Below are 15,098 nucleotides of genomic sequence, written 5' to 3'. Positions count from 1 at the left end.
TTCCAAACTTCACAAGGTTTTCTAAGGATCTTTTCCCAAGGAAACTTCACATGGAACTTTCCGTCAATACACAGTCCTTTCTGTTTGTGGCATGGGACAGTTTCTGATACCTAAAGAAATATTAGCTGGAAGTTGGGATAGCTTTTAAATTTGTGACAAACACATACACACACAGAACCAGTCCTCATTATTCACAGATTTTGTATTCTCGAACCTGTCAACTTGTTAAAATGTATTTGAAACCTCACAATCAATACTCATGGTATATTTTGGTCATTCACAAACCTGCACAGAATGGAGAAAATGTGAGTTGCTGATGTTCTGAGCTAAGTCTAACACGGTGATGCTTTGTTTCCTTGTTTCAACTCTCATGCCATAAATAAGCGTCCTTTCGTGGTCTATTTAGGGCCACGTTTTTCAAATTTTTGTGTGCTTTTTTTTTTGGTGATTCTACCATTTAAAATCGTCCCCAAGCACAGCACTGTCTAGTGTGCGTGAGTGCAAGAAGGCTGTGATGTGCCATAGGGAGAAAATACATGTGTCAGGTAAGCTTCGTTCAGGCAGAAGTTACAGTGCAGCTGGCTGTGAGTTCAGTGTTAATGAATCAACAGTATTATTGAATAAGGTGTTTTTAAACAGAAATACAGATACAACATGCTAATGTATTTATGGGTTGACAAAAATATTGTAACCAGAGTCTCACAGGAACCTAACTGTATTTCTCCTAGGAGCAGTTGTTTGTAATTGATTGATTCAGTTTTTGTGGAGATTTTATAAACATAGTGACTGTGTATAATGAGAACCACCTGCAGAGAGAGAGAGAGAGGGAGAGAGAGAGAGAGAGAGAGAGAGAGGGAGAGAGAGAGAAAGAGAGAGAGAGGAAGGAGGGAAGGGAGAGGGAGGGAGAGGGAGAGCAGAGAACAGAGAAAAGGATAAAAAATGTGAGTATTAAAATAGTATTAAAATGTCTTTTGTTTTGGAATATTCATCTCTGCTGACAAAGGCATTTATTTTAATTTTTTGCATTAAATCAAATTCAATTGAAGTAGATCAAATACTCCACAACCATAAGAGAAGAAAAAAACAGCATGACAACAAAGACTGGTTTGAAATCATTAACAGCAATTCAGTGTCTACTTCATAGCTGACTATGAAGGAATTCCCTTAAATATGAGTAGTGAAATATCAGAACAGAGAAGAAAGAAGATTAAATACATCAGCAATTATAAAAAATGGAGATGTGGATTCCACATTAAGGATATGTCTGCCAATAGCAGAGACTTGGTTCTAGGCTGACCTGAATTCCATCCCAGCGCTGCCAGTTACTACAAATGTGATCTTGGGTGATTGATATAACATCTTTAGCCTCAGTTTCTTCATATAAAAAATGGAAATAATAACATCCTACTCAGGTAGCTTCTGTGAACTTTATGTCATTTATGTAACACACATAGCATAGTGATCATTTTACCTATGAGCATTGTTTCCCGTTTTTCCTTTTTGCTAGTGTAGTGTGTGTTTGTTGTTTCATTGTCTCACATTTGAAGGAAAATGAGACCTTGACTCAAAACTTTTTATTTAGGGTAAGTCATTTATTGTGTCCAGCCTCATCCAGGTCTGCAGCAACTCCCTAAAATTCCTGTGTGGGTCCTTTGTCAGCTCCTGTACCCATTTCCTACAATAGCTATCTGGAACTATCTCCAATTTCCTCATGCTTCTCCCCTACCACTTCCTCTGTTCCTCTTTATAGATAGCCTGGATGCCTACTTCAGAGAAAATAAAGACTTTCAGAAGAGAATTCCCTCAGCTTCCCCTGCCCCGTCTCTTATGACCAAATTATATGCATTCACCCCTATCATTTGTTATATATCTTTTATTAGGGTCTGGCCAATTTGTGGAGTGGTATGCTAAGTGCTTTACATATTTATCTTATTTAATCCACACAACAGCTTTTTGTAGTAGTTATGACCCTTGCTACTCCAAGTGTGCTGAGTTGAGGAAGATTCTAGGCTAAATCAGAGGATGAAGTGAAAGAGATCTGTGATGAATCACCATGTGTGCTGTGGGCACATGAATAGGTTTTGGTGGTCCTTATGCCACACAGCTGGCGTCTCAATTCTTGCCAATGTTTCAGTCTCCTAATGGAATTCTTCTCTCTCCGCCTGCCCCTTAAATGTTGGCATCACCCCGTGTCATGCCATACCTTTCCCTTTGTGACTACCACTTCAGTTGCATCAGTTGACTCAATCACCAATGCCAGACACTTGGGAGTCATTCTCAAATTCTAGCTTTCCCATTACCCTGCATAGTCAATCAGTCAAAAAGTCCTGTTGATGTGATGCAGACAATATCGCTGAGATCTGTCCTTTCTCTTCTTTTTCTCTACCAGTAACTTTGTTCAGATTCATATCATTTCTTACCTGGCTTATTGCCACAGGCTTCTAATGGGTCTTCCAGCTTTTTATCTTGATCCCTGCAATCTATTCTCCCCAGTGCTATCAAATGTGAATCTTTCTGAAACAGAAATCTGATATCACTGCTTTGCTTAACTTCCCACAATGCCTCTTTATGACTCTTGCCTAAAGGAGCATCTCCTTGGTTAGCTCATAAAAGTCTTTCTGGTCTGTCCCTTGCCTACCTCTACAGGCTTTCTTCTCATCATTTACCCCTAATGCTCACTCTGTTTTTTTTTTAGGCACATCTTACCACTTTTAGCTCCTTAAACATTGATAACATACTGTCTCTTGCCTTCAAGACTTTGTACTTGTAATTCCTCCTTACTGGAACCCTCCATCTTTTGGTTGTCTAGCTAACCTCTTCATACTTGCAAGAATGCACCTCAGGCTTCCCTGGTGGCGCAGTGGTTGAGAGTCCGCCTACCGATGCAGGGAACACGGGTTCGTGCCCCGGTCCGGGAAGATCCCACATGCCGCGGAGCGGCTGGGCCCGCGAGCCATGGCCGCTGAGCCTGCGCGTCCGGAGCCTGTGCTGCGCAACGGGAGAGGCCACAACAGTGAGAGGCCCGCGTACCGCAAAAAAACAAAACAAACAAACAAACAAAAAAAACGCACCTCAAGGGGAATTCCCTGGTGGTCCAGTGGTTAGGACTCTGTGCTTCTACTGCAGGGGGCCCAGGTTCAATCCCTGTTCAGAGAACTAAGATCCTGCAAGCTATGCAGTGTGGCTTAAAAAAAAAAAAAAAAAGCATCTTAAATACCACCTACTCCAGGAAACGTTCTTTGAACAAAGCCCCTTACAACGTGTATTAAATATCAATATTTCTGCAAAATCCCACTCTTAACTCTTATATATATATAATTTATTTATTTATTTATTTTATTGAAGTATAGTTGATTTACAATGTTAACTTTCTCATAGAACTTCACACATTGTTTTGTAATGGTCTATTCACTTGTCCGTCTCAGTCTTTGAGTTCACTCAGAAGCAGATGCTGACACAAGAATTTGAGTACAAATAGTTTATCAGGAAGCTGAGTCCAGGCAACTCTGGTAGGGGAGTGGAGAAATGAGTCAGGGTAAGGAGGAAAGCCAATAAAGTGTACATCATCATACAAGTTACCATTTTGGCAACCAGAACATAAATCAGCTGAGGAACTCTGGAAATCAATGTCAAACATATGTCTCAGTTGTTTCAAATGGAGGGTGAGGGAGCTGATTATTTATACACCAATATCCACTCATCACTGTTTTGAGGGGCTATTGCTAATGGTACGAGAGTGTTGGTGGCCAGGAGATAATTCCAGGGCACCATCAGCCTGCTGTGTACATAAGCCCTTAGCAAAAAGATGAAGATACTATGAGTTAGAAGTTAGGCTGGTGTGCACAGAAATATAAGGCCTGAGAGAATATGGACAGAAACTGACGGCCCACGCAACTACTTGTATAATAACCTACTTGAGAACTAGGGCCAGATAACTGAATGCTTAATGTTAAAATATTAACTTCTCCAATGTAGCACATATGGTAAAACTTAAGTAAATATTGCAGTCCAGTTTTGTCTGGCTTCAAATTCAGAACTCCTTTGCTCACACCAGACGGCCACCCGTCCCAACACAAAATAGGAGAGAGGATGAAAATGAAGAGTGTAAAAAGAAGCTTACTATATAAAACAGGTACACTTGGGTGCTTTAGGGATGCTAAAATGTGCTTAGAAAATTTCAGTTCAGCTTATTATGTGCAAGGAACTAGGTTCTTTCCTGTGGGATCACAAGGATTAAGAGACGGCCTCATACTTCAGTATCTCACAATCATTTATGTGTGTTTGTATTTGTATATATGAGTGGGTAAGTGTGTGGGGGGTGTTATAGTAGGCAGGCAGATATGCCAGTTCAAGAAAATTTTCAAGAAAAAGATGCCCACTCCACCAATCCAATTTTTTTTAAAAAATCTTTTAATGCTTCACCATGGACATAAACACTTTTCTGGGATGAAATTGCTTATCAGGGATAAACCATAGTACAGTGAAAAGAGCAGTCAATCAGGTGTCAAAAGCCATGGATTCTAAGCTTGACTTTGCATCAAGTTGCTTTGTGACTTTGGATTCATACTGATTTTCCTGGCCTCAGTCTCCTTATCTGTGGAATGGAGTGGTGGTGAAGGGACTTTATTATTTTAGGAGCTGTAAGGTGACTTCCAGATTTATAGCTGTCATGCCATGCCTGAAAACAAGCTGTAAGCCGGGCAGTGTCACATGAATATGTTTTCATTTCGTTTTTTCCAAAATGAGTTTTGTGACGGTTTAGTATTTACTTTTTCAAAGAATCTTTGCGTTTTCCTTGTAATGATTAAAGGTAACTCATTGATATTCCAAAGAGGACATTTGTTAAGCTTTTATTTCACAGTATAACCCCTTGCACATTAATAGTCAGAAAACTAAGACTTAAATAAATAGAAATTACTGTTTGTCCCAAGGATTAAAGGAGAACAAGTTTGTTATTGTCAAATAGATTTCACAAAGAATATTAGAAGGCCATGCATAAGCTTTATAATAGGACAGAACAAGTTCAATTTTCCAAATTAAGGCCTCAGAAGAGAAAGCTTAATATATAAATAATATACATTTTTAGAGTACATATATTAAATTATAATTAATTATGTGTATATTTATATAGGGTATAAAGTTTTTAAATAAAAGAAAACATATATGTAAATAAATACACCCAACAAGACGAGATTCAAATATGGCATCTTATGTTTGTCTGGCTTCTTTCAGATCAGAGAATAGCAATAAATATCTAGTAGGTTCCCCAAAATACTGTTGATTATTTATTGAGTTTTTTCTGCTGTTAGGAGCTCCCCCCCCCAAAAAAAAACTTTCTGTAGTAGGTTCACAACCTTTTAATTTCTTAGCATCTTGAGTTGAAAACAACTCAAAAATGAAAAACACAGAATTAGTCCCCAGAATAAGAGAAGGTATATACATGACTAGAAATATTGAAATTATCTATATTATATATTAATTGTATATTTAATATATTATATATGTTATATATATGTTAATACATATTATTAAAAATGTATTAGAGGTGTTAAGATTGCTCTCATGTTAAGAGCCAATCTTATGTGAGGTCTACTCCCCAACCTGTTTTCTGAAGTTTGCATTTCTTTCTCAGAGATGCTCAATAATCATTATGTTTTAATTGTAGTACGAGGCCCCAGCTGGAGGCTACATTTTGGTTCCTTTGGCAGAGGAAGCCCTGTCTGGGAGAAATAAAGTTTGGGAGAACATAAACATGGCTGCTGAGGCACTAATTTCTGCCTTGGACCCTAGAATTCTGTTTAAGCCTTAGGAGAGAGGAAATGCAGACAGAAATCTAAGACAGTGTTTTCACGTGCTACTTCCTCTATTGAGGAGAGCCCTTCCACAAAATCCCTCATCTCCTAGGTAAAATTATGCATAATTCAGGTTTAAGCTTTTGGGGTCACTTACTATGGGAAAGATTTCCCTACATCCTTCCCAACTTCTGATCAGAACAGATATTTATGTATTCACTCTATAGCTCGCTACACTTCTTCATAGTACTCATCACATTAATAATTGACTCTTAGAGTCTTTCTCCATGACAGCAGCAACCAGGCTTATCTTGTTCCCTGATATATCCTCAGAACCCAACATGATGCTAAATTATGTTTGTTGAATGAATGATGAATGGTCTAAGCCTGGCCCAAAGAAGAAACCCTATCAATTGAATATCTAATTAATCTTTGACCATTTCAAAAGCAAGGAGGTCACTAACTTGCAAGTAGGTCATTTTGATTTTGAATATTTTATAATAACAGAAAGCAAAGGAAAATATAGAACAAGACCACCAGGAAATAAATTTTGTAACAATTTAATTGGCAAAAATTAAGTCTGTTAATACCAAGTGTCTGATAGATTATAAATCAACATGATCTCAAACACATTGCTTGTATAGACATATTGGAAGACAAGTTGGCATTATCTCTCATGGCCCAGTAGTTCCACTCTTACATATAGACCCAAGAGAAATACTTCCACATTTACCATAAAAGGCATGTATGAGAATGTCCATAAGAAGTGCTATGCATAAAAGCAAAAGACTGGAAACAACTAAATGCCCACTAGTAGGACAAACAATAAATAAATAAATTATAATAAATATATATATATATATAATGAAATATTAAACAGAAGCAAAATAAATAAACTCAGCTACATACAAAAACATGAATGAATTTCAATAATAGGATACTGAGCAAAAATGTCCCAGATGACATGCTGAAAAATACCCTTTACTGTAGTTAAAATTAGGACCTAAAGTAAACACATATACTTGAGGTATATCTGTGTACATAATAATATAATTCTAAGAAACAAAGAAAATGATAAACACAAGACCCAGGATAGTTCTTACATCAGAGGGTGGGCAAGTCAGAGGACAAGGAGAGTGTTTCAAGTCTTAGGTTGGATACTGCATTCACAAATTTTCATTATAATACCACTACAATTGGATGCATGAATTCATGCATGAGTAGATGAATAAACCAACAAACAAATAAGCAAACAAGCAAATAAGTGAGTGAATATACTACTATTCACAATCCAAATGTACCAAGGTTTGTGGTTAACACCATTTTGTGCATCTGAAGTCCATTAATACTTAGAGCAAATTATGAGAGATGACTTTTTTTTTTTTTTTTTTTTTTTTGCAGTACGCGGGCCACTCACTGCTGTGGCCTCTCCCGTCGCGGAGCACAGGCTCCGGATGCGCAGGCCCAGCGGCCACGGCCCACGGGCCCAGCCGCTCTGCGGCACGTGGGATCCTCCTGGACCGGGGCACGAACCTGCGTCCCCCGCATCGGCAGGTGGACTCTCAATCACTGCACCACCAGGGAAGCCCGAGAGATGACATTTTTTTACTTTAATTGCCAAGATTTGATTATTTTACTGACAGAGACCAAGATCAAATACCAGTCTTTCAAACAAGCAGAAAAATTCCTGAAACATGATCTTATTCTGTTCTTTTGGTTCATTCATCCATTTATTCAACCTCGTTCTAGAAATATTTACTGAGCATTACTATGCACTGGCAACTATATTCAGTATACTGCCATCAAGAAGTTTAAAAACCCAACCCCTAAGACACAAACTAAGGTTCAATCCCAGAATCAGAATAAACCAATAATTATTATAATGGTAAATGCTTCAAAAGTAGAAGTAAATCATATCTACTGTGGGAGGATTCTGAGTGCTTCCAAAGTGAAACTCAAAGATTGAAACTAATCTTGGTTATCTGAGGAAACTTCTCAGGTGAAAGGACATTTGAATTGAAACCTGAAGAATTCATAAAAGATATTTAGGTGAAAAGGAAAATATTTCAAGTAAATAAACAGACTGCTAGAACAGCTGGAAGTGAGAGAATGACTCATTAAATGAGAGAATGACTCATTAAATGAAATAAAGTAAGTCTGGTGTGGTCAGAGACAATGAGAAGAATAGCAAGAGATGAAATGGTGAGGTAGGCTTAGTCACATTGATGAAAGCCTTGAAAATTATATTATAAAGTCTGAACCATACCCAGGAGAAATGGAAGTCCATTTAAATTTTACAGCAGAAGTATTGTAATAGTGGATTTCCACTTCTTAAAGATCTTACTTTCTTATAGATGAGGAAAGAATTGGAAGAGGGACAGGAGTGGAGGATAGAAGATCAGTTAGGAAGCTCTTTCAGTGTTTTATGGGAAGGATGACAGATGCTTTGATTTAGGGAATTGTGATGGAAACAGGAAAAAGTAGTCAACTTTGAGAGATATATCAAAGGAAGAATATATAGAACTTGGTTTCTGATTAAGATTATTCTTTACGTTTGTTGTTCTCTTATTGTTTTAGTCTGATGTACATAATATTTCTATTTATTTATTTATTTATTTTGATTTATGGCTGCATTGGGTCTTCGTTGCTGCATGCGGTCTTTCTCTAGTTTTGCTGAGCAGGGGCTACTCTTCATTGCAGTGTGCGGGCTTCTTATTGTCGTGGCTTCTCATTGCAGAGAATGGGCTCTAGGTGCATGCGCTTCAGTAGTTGTGGCTCATGGGCTGTAGAGCACAGACTCAGTACTTGTGGTGCATGGGCTTAGTTGCTCCATGGCTTGTAGGATCTTCCTGGACCAGGGCTCAAATCCGTGTCTCCTTCATTGACAGGTGGATTCTTAACCACTGTGCCACCAGGGAAATCCCCATAAGTGTTTCTTATTTACCATGCTTAAGATTCACTGGTTTTCCTGTGTCTCAGTGTATTAGTCAGGGTAATTAACACTAGCTGCTGTAACAAATAACCCCCAGAGTCATTGATTTAACATACTACAAGTATTATTTCTTGCTCATGCAAATTCAATGCAGATGTTCCTGGGGAGTGGCTTTCCTGGGCTATTATCCTCTAAGGAAGAACTCTGAAATCCAGGTTTCTTCAAGTTTGACATGATTTCATCATGTTTAGTGGAGAGAGAGAGAAATGGGGAATGGGAAATGTGCACCTACTTGTAACTATATAAGTCAGTAAGTGCCCATTTCATTTTTTTTTTCTGCTTACATTCTTTTTCTGAGAACTAGTTGAATGGCTCTCCTAAATGCAGGGGGGCTTGAAAAACTAGGTTACTGTGCCAAGAGCAGTCTCCCACACTGAGAATTAGAATCTTTGAGCATTTCACAGCTATTAACCCTTCAAATATTGTCTCTAGCTCATTCTTTGTATTCTCTCCCTCTGAAACTCCATTTAGAAGCATATGACCTCATTACCTTCCGTATTTTAAAATAATCTTTCATATTTGACACCTCTGCTCCTTTGTGCTGGATCTTAGGTATTTTTTTTCAGGTTTCTTCCAGGTTACTAATTCTCTCTTCAGCTGTGATTGATCTTACATTTCACACTTTTACTGAGGTTTTTAATCTTAATGATTACACTTTTTTATTTTGAGAATTTCTATTTTTTCAACTCTGCTTTTGACAGTCTAACTTCTTGTTATGTTTCAATTCTACTTTTTATTTATTTTTTTAAAATGCTTATTTAAATTTTGTGGCTGAGAATTTCAGTATCAGAAGTTCCTGGGAAGTCTACTTCTATTACTGGTTGATTCTTCTGACTTTTATTCTGGTGGCCTGTTTCCCTTTGTGTTATTAATTTTGAATTACAAATTCTTGTTCAAATGGTTGGGCTTTATCTGGAGAAATTCTGCAAGCGTTTTATTAGAGCACATTTTTCCAGAGAACATCTATGTTTGCTTCTGCTTGACACACTAGGGTTCTACTAACCCGAAATCATTTTGAATTCATTATTTTTTAGCATATAGTTTGTCAGATCATATAAATAGTACAAATAATTCCAACTCCGTTTAAGGGATGGCTTGATTTTAATAAATTCTCAAGAGAAACTTTTGTGTTCATCTAAGTCTGAGCTAAAATATATGTTTCCTTTGTTTCTCCCTTTCCTTTCAGGCAGATATTTTTTCTTCTGGTCCATACTTTCACATGGCCCCTTAAGGACTCTGGCTTCTAATTCTAAATCCTTAGCTTGAGTGAGCCCAACATCACTGAAACACAAGTCTCTGGGTGACAGAAGATTTATACATGCAGTCAGGGTAGGTATAGCTTCATCACCCTACTTATTTTCTTATTTCAGCTTCTTTTATGATCTTGTCCCCCTAAAGAAACCTCTTTTTACTTGCAAGCTCAGCTATGTATTTTTAAAGATGATTATTATATTACAATTCAATACTCCTAGGTGTTTCATAGCAGAAAACTTTTTGGGTATCTAGTTAGCCACGTTTTCAGGTGTGGCAGTTCCTTGTAACTAATCAGATAGATAGAAAATCCTCATATATATACTTCCACAGTTTCATTTATATTGCTGACTGCTAAAGCTATGTGTTTTTCTATTTTTCTAAACCACTGACTAGTGTTCCCAATTTCATCACAGTTACCTCAAACTCATTATATTTAAAATAGTATGCCTCGTCTTCCTCTTTTCCCACTTTGATTCTCCCGCATCTGGTTTTTGCCTGACTCTTACATCTCTTTCTCAGTTAGGTCCATGAGAGCAAGCTCAGGTCTGCCACATTCTTTGAGGTTATCTAGACTGAGCACTATGCATTTCCAGCAATCTAAGTGCCACCATCCAATGAAAATCATAATTAAGCCATATTTCCTAATCTTAGGATCAATAACTCATTGCTAATGAAAGAACATTAAAGACACCCCTACACTGTGAGTTAGCCCAAAACACTGAGTTAAGTTTTCTCTTAGTATTCATTGGTAATACTGGGTGGGGATGCAGACAGAGGGACCCCTTTATTTCAAAAAGGACCATTGGTACTGACAAAGGGAAGTGACAACAATGTGGGAGGTGATAGTAATGTCACATTCTAGCAGAAATGTCAAGGTCAAGTCACAAGGCAGAAAAGCAGCAGATTCAGGGTAGTTGGTAGGGATGAGGTCGGCACTAGTAGCTTTATCAGAATTTGAATGGCTGCCAACGAAATCACATGAGGTACTTGGGACTCTGCCTGAAGACAGAGGGAGTTAGAATGCTTATATATTAGAAATTACGTTGAATGGAAACTCAGAGCCACAGACCATATGTATGACTATCACGGATGTTCTCTTTCAGGCTGGAATAATAAGAGTTATCTAAATATTACTCAAGTACACTTCAAGAGGAAAATTGTAATATAAATAAATAGAGTAATACAAATAAGTGCTGTAAGAGTATATAGAGATAGAGATGTAATTGTGGGTCCCTGAGAACAGAGAAAACTGATGCATTTTGGCCATTTCAATGAAGAATTAAATTACATGCATATAAAAAAACGTGGTTTGGGATTTCTCACACTGAGACAATTTGAAATGGTTATTCAAGGTAGGATTTTCCTAAAACAACAGTATTAGGATAGACATCATTATTTTGTAGTAACCAAAAAAAAAAAAAAACAAAAGGGGGTGGGGCTTCCCTGGTGGCACAGTGGTTGAGAGTCCGCCTGCTGATACAGGGGACACGGGTTCGTGCCCCGGTTCTGGAAGATCCCATATGCCGCCGAGTGGCTGGGCCCGTGAGCCATGGACGCTGAGCCCGCGTGTCTGGAGCCTGTGCTCCGCAACGGGAGAGGCCACAATAGTGAGAGGCCCGCGTACTGCAAAAAAAAAAAAAAAAAAAAAAACACTGTCGAGATGTAGGAAATCAACTTTAAAGTTTGTGGTAGCCTAATGCACCATTTTCTCTGATCTACATGAATGCAAATATCACAATTTTATTAAGGTAGAAATTAAAACAAAGGTAGGCTGAGGAGTCATTTTATGGAGAGATTTAATGCCAAGTACACGTTGAGTCTCCTTTCCCTTTATCTGGTTTTCTATGCTTCCCCTATCCACCAGTCCAGTCACAGGATAATTCTTGAACTTCAAAGTACATCAGAATCATCTGGGGAGTTTGTTAATAATCCAGACTCAGGGCCCACTCAAGAGATACTCTGCGGCTGGGTATTACACTTTAAAGAACTTTCCAGGAGATTCTGACTAATGCATTCATTTGTCAAATCAGTCATTCATTCAACAAATATTTATTAAGCATTTAATATGTACCAGGCACTGGAATATAGTAATAAACAAAGCAGGTGAAACTCCCTGATTTTCCCTTGGGATGGGAGTATAGGAAGAAGTGACAGTTAAAAATATATAAATATAGTGTATTTAAAAATTGTAAGGTTGCCTTGCATATTGCCTTGCATTCAAGTTCTCCCACGTTAAGTAGTATTTTGTCATCAGTGGGATGGTCCTGAACAAGTATTTTATATTCTCATGCACTAAGTATAAAATTCACCATCACAACACTCTGTGAATGCAAAGTTCAAAGACTTACTTTTCATTATTTCTCTACGTCTGAAATAAACTTAGTTCTCAAGGCTCTATTTCTCCCACTGACTTAAAACCGAATTTTGTCAATTCACGGTCAGTTTGGGAACTTCCACTTTAAATGAAATCTCTCATTCAGGATTCTCCTGTCTTTCTTTTCTTTCCCTAAACTCTGTAGCAGGGTGTACCTATTATCCTGGCAAAAATGGAGGGTTGTGTTCATTTTGGTTGCCTCTGGGTGAAATTTGTATTCTTTGAATCAGCAAAGCTGGGTGAGGAGCTCACTTTCTCCCCCTGCTGGCTGGGCTCCTGCTCCGGCTGACACTGGTTCTCTGAGATGCAAATCTCTGTAAATTTCATCTCGCACCAGGCATGAGTTGTTCATCCCAAAACTGATCACAGCAAGCCCATGGGGCATCCACTGAATCTCAGTTTTAACCACCATCTCTGCCACTCTGGACATGCAGGAACTTTGGTTAAATACCTCCCTCAGGGCAAGTATTCTTAATAAAAAAGTATGGAGGTGATCATTTAACTACAAAATAGGAAAGAATAATTCTTAGAGAATACTTTTTGAAGAATATCTTAATAAATTGTCTGAGTCAGTGATATTGATACTTGGAATATCCTCTGGGGTGTTTCATAAAGTAGGCCAGGCTATCCTTTGTGAAGGGAACTCATGCAAGTTTGGTGCTCTGAGTAACTACTATTATGTTATTATCTTTGAGGTGACATTCCCCAGTGCTGTTGGAAATAGTTTAATTTAAAGTTTATTTTATGTTGCAGGTATGAATAATTTTCAGACCTTATTCAAAAAGAGAAAAAGAAAAAGAAATGTTGTATTTTTGAGATCCATCGGTAAGTACAGATTATACACCAATGTAAATAGACAAAATTGTTATGTTTATTTCTCTTCTGGTGAATATAGTTAATAAATAAAGTACAATAAGAAATATTAATTGATTTAGGTATATCTTAAATGAACTTATTTAAAGCCAGACAAGCTATTTTTTTTTTCCATCAGTTTGAGTCTTTATCTGAGCTGAGAGTTCTGGAAATGTTTATACTCAGGCAGTGGCCTGAAATGAAAGTTTGCCTGTGAGTAGTTATAATTCACATTTGTATTTTTGAAAGCCCCTCATAAACTAAAGTCATATTAGTTACTGACAACCTAGTTAAGCAGTTCTCAAAAATAGAGTCTTGCGATACCTGTGGATCCTTGACACTTTTCAGAGCACCAAGAGGTCAAAGCTATTTTCATAATAGTACTAAGATATTATTTACCTTTTTCACTCTTATTTTCTCATGAATGAATTGTGGAGTTTTCCAGAAGCTGCATGAAATGTGATGATATTGCTTTGATGGTGAAAGGCATACACACATATATTCTAGTATTTTAAAATGTCTCTTTTAATTACTATTACAGTAAATATTGATAGATATAATCCACATAAACAAAAACTTTTGGGGATTCTCATTAATTTTTAAGAGTTTAAAATTTGATCAAAATGTTTGAGAACTGATGAACCTAATTCATTGAGTTGACATATCTTTTCTCCTTAAATTAACAGTGATCATATATTTTCTTTGGAGCTGGTAAACTCAGGGCTTGTTTTTGTTGTAGTTGTTTGCTTGTTTTTCTTTCTTTCCCACTCCATGTATCTTCTAGACTTTGTTGTTTTTCTCTAGCTTTTCTCCTTTGCCTGGTGTTTCAAAATACAAAACAAAAGTGGGATCTGACGAAGAAGTTCTTTTTCTGAGGAAGAAAATATAATAGTTATAAAAAATTTTTAAAGGTGCTGAATTATTAAAACAGAGATTTGGGTTAAGATGGAAACTCGCACATATCAGGTAATATCATGAGATGTGAAACTGAGCATCAAATAGAACTTATATAGTAGTGTCTGGGTACTAACTAGCAAACTCTCCCACGCTTCACTTGAGGTGTACAAAGACATCAGGGGAATAATGGAGATGGGAGGCAAGATGTCTTTGGGGAACACTGAGGTATTAGGCCCATCCAACCCCCCAGGGTGAGAGATGGGGTTCCTTCATCCTTCACCTCCAGTACTTAAATGGACGACTAAGAGCCTGATGGGAAGCTCCTGCATTTTGAAGAGGATGTAATTAATGATATCCGACTTTCGTAATAGAAATCTGGAAGACCTGAGATTGATTAACCACTGCTATCCTGCTGGATGGACCAAAGCAGAGATGTTCAAGATGAAGAAGAACCTTCACACCTTGGGGGAAGTATGTGTGAGTGATTCTACTGGCCCAGACATGAACATGTGTATGTCATATATATCATCTGTTATACTATGGTATGCTGTATTATGAAGAAAACAAATCTTGATGATAGAGATTGAGTTTGACTGATGGGGACTTACTCCAAAACAGTTGGGCAGAAGACCAATATGAACAGGTAACATTTCAGTTAAATTGTGAATAACAAGAAGGAGTGAGCCATGAAATGATCAATGCAAAGAACATTCCAAGCGGAGTGAATAGCCAGAAAACGCATGGGTTCTGCATGTTCAGACTCTGGTCTTTGAAATCCACTGAGGCTAGAGCCCAAGCTGATGTGTGCAAGATGAGATTGGAAATGGAGGCAGGGACCAGGTCATGCAGGGTCTTATAAGCCAAGGTAAGACCACACAGTTCTGCTGATGTATTCTTCATGCTTTCTGTAAGCGCTACAATAATTTTCCAGACCCTC

At 37.7% G+C, this 15,098-nt stretch overlaps 1 non-coding gene across 1 annotated transcript; it reads left to right on the top strand.

Annotated features, from left to right (window-relative positions):
- Nucleotides 1-3,083: 3,083 nt before the first annotated feature.
- On the top strand, nt 3,084-3,156 carry TRNAR-UCU (transfer RNA arginine (anticodon UCU)). The gene has a single exon. It is a non-coding gene; the product is annotated as a tRNA-Arg (tRNA).
- Nucleotides 3,157-15,098: the final 11,942 nt, after the last annotated feature.

This window comes from Lagenorhynchus albirostris, chromosome 4, assembly GCF_949774975.1.
Source record: "Lagenorhynchus albirostris chromosome 4, mLagAlb1.1, whole genome shotgun sequence".
NCBI lineage: Eukaryota > Metazoa > Chordata > Mammalia > Artiodactyla > Delphinidae > Lagenorhynchus > Lagenorhynchus albirostris.
The sequence above is the reverse complement of the archived record's forward strand: the minus strand, read 5'-3'. Positions and strand labels throughout refer to the sequence as shown.